Source organism: Humulus lupulus, chromosome 6, assembly GCF_963169125.1.
Source record: "Humulus lupulus chromosome 6, drHumLupu1.1, whole genome shotgun sequence".
Taxonomy (NCBI): Eukaryota; Viridiplantae; Streptophyta; class Magnoliopsida; order Rosales; family Cannabaceae; genus Humulus; species Humulus lupulus.
Window position 1 is genome coordinate 21868159 of NC_084798.1, and position 2133 is coordinate 21870291.

General features: G+C 38.8%; 1 non-coding gene across 1 annotated transcript; it reads right to left on the reverse strand.

Moving 5' to 3' along the window:
* Positions 1–1382: 1382 nt before the first annotated feature.
* Positions 1383–1489, reverse strand: LOC133787380 (small nucleolar RNA R71). The gene has a single exon (XR_009872406.1). It is a non-coding gene; the product is annotated as a small nucleolar RNA R71 (small nucleolar RNA).
* Positions 1490–2133: the final 644 nt, after the last annotated feature.

The following is a 2133-nucleotide window of genomic DNA, read 5'->3' on the forward strand; positions in this document are numbered from 1 at the left end:
CTTGAATTTCTGTTATGACCTAATGCAATTTTAATTTCCTCTTCTTCAATCTTCTTCAATTCCATATAATCTGTTCTTATAGAGTGATTATTGATTGGCCATCTTTAGTCATATTCATATGTTTTTAAGTCAAAATCTGAGAAGTGAGATTTAATTATGCTTTGGTTATATTGGACATAATTCTAATTTAGAACGAAAGTATCTGAATTAATTGTGTAACTGTTATTAAGTTGTGGAATTTAATGCTACCTTTGTGGTTCAATTTACCATAGAAATATAGGAAATTGTCACCTAGGTTGAGTTTATAATTCATAGTATGATTATAGGCTGCTGTTTCAACTTGTTAATTGAATTAGGTAAAAAAAAAGAAGAAGAAGAATTCATACTTTGCATTAGGGAATAATAGGAAGGATAGTTGATGAGATTGAATATCCTAATTGTTTCTCAGTGATTAAATTAAAAGTCTTACTATTAGTTATTATTCTATTTAATTGTCGATTATTATTATTTCTGCACTTTATTGGTTCTTTTGCTGTATTTTACAAAAATCAAGAATTTTAAGTCATCAAATAGAACAAGAGATTAATTGACTGGTAATTGATAACTCAGTCCTTGAGGACGATACTTGGTTTTACCATTTTATTACGAGTTTGCGACTGTGTGCACTTGCATAGCAAAATTATCGCAACAAGATTTTGGCGCCGTTGCCGGGGACTGAAAATTATCAATATCAGTCTAATTACTTTTTATTCTAATTTGATTTTAATTTCTCTCGTTTCTAATCTGTTTAGTTGCTTAATTTGTCTATCTCAGGTGAATTTTGGTATATGCGTGGCAGAAAAGGAAAAGCCACACTTGTTCCTCTGAATCCCGAGATCGAAAAGTCTTGCAATCAAATCAGAAAGAATAAGAGAGAGACCCAGAATTCTGTGAAGATGGCACAGAATGATGGGGATGGCAGGAATGGTCTAAATCCAGGAGTTGTCCAAGGGGTTCAGGCTCAGACCAACGCTGAGAGGAGTCTGAGAGATTATGTGTTACCCACTCTGACGGGAGTACAAAATAGTATATGCCCACCAACTGTAGAGGCCAACAACTTCGAAATAAAGCCTGCTATTTTACAAATGGTGCAGTCCTCTGTGCAATTCAATGGGTTGCCCTCTGAAGATCCTCACACCCATTTGTCCAACTTTCTGGAGTTGTGTGGAACCTTCAAATATAATGGGGTGAGTGATGACGCAATCAAGCTTAGGCTCTTCCCATTTTCTCTAAGGGACAGAGCTAAAAGTTGGCTGAATTCTCTGCAGCCAAACTCCATTGTCACTTGGCAAGATCTAGCTCAGAAGTTTTTGTCCAAATTCTTCCCTCTGTCCAAAGCTGCTAAATTAAGGGGAGAGATAAATAACTTTTTCCAGAATGACGGAGAGTCATTATATGAGGCGTGGGAACGGTTTAAGGAACTCCTTAGAAGATGTCCTCATCATGGCATTGAACAGTGGATGCTAGTACAGAACTTCTACAATGGTTTATGTCCGACAACCAGAACCATTATAGATGCTGCAGCGGGTGGCACTTTTATGAGCAAGAGCGCAACTGGTGCTTATGAACTGTTGGAGGACATGGCTACAAACAACCATCAGTGGTCTGAGGAGAGATCATCAGGAGTCAAAAAGATCGGTGGTAAGGGAGAGGGGATTTGACTTTGATGAGGCCCCTGCTGTACAACACCCTGGCTATGAACTTATCAAAGCTGAAATAGTGCGCCGTAGATGGAATTTGTTTTGTGACTCGAACCATGTGGATTTAGCCAACTGCTCTATTATATATGAATTTTTTGCCAATTTCTCATATCAAGATGCAGAGCAGAATAATTTTGTCAGGGGCAAATTGGTGCCTACATCACCCTATGCATTCAACCAATTACTGGGTCTTCCCTCTTTTTCTGCACAAGAGGATGAATACTGGCAGTTGGCCCATTTCGAGGAGCCAGACTATGATGCGGTGGCTGCGGTCTTGAGTATGGAAGGGGCACGTTTCAGTTATCATAATGGGAGGCCTAAAGAGTTGTTCAGGTGGCAGCTAAACCCAGTTGCGAAGGCGTGGTTTTATTTTGTGTGTGCACGTTTACTGCCG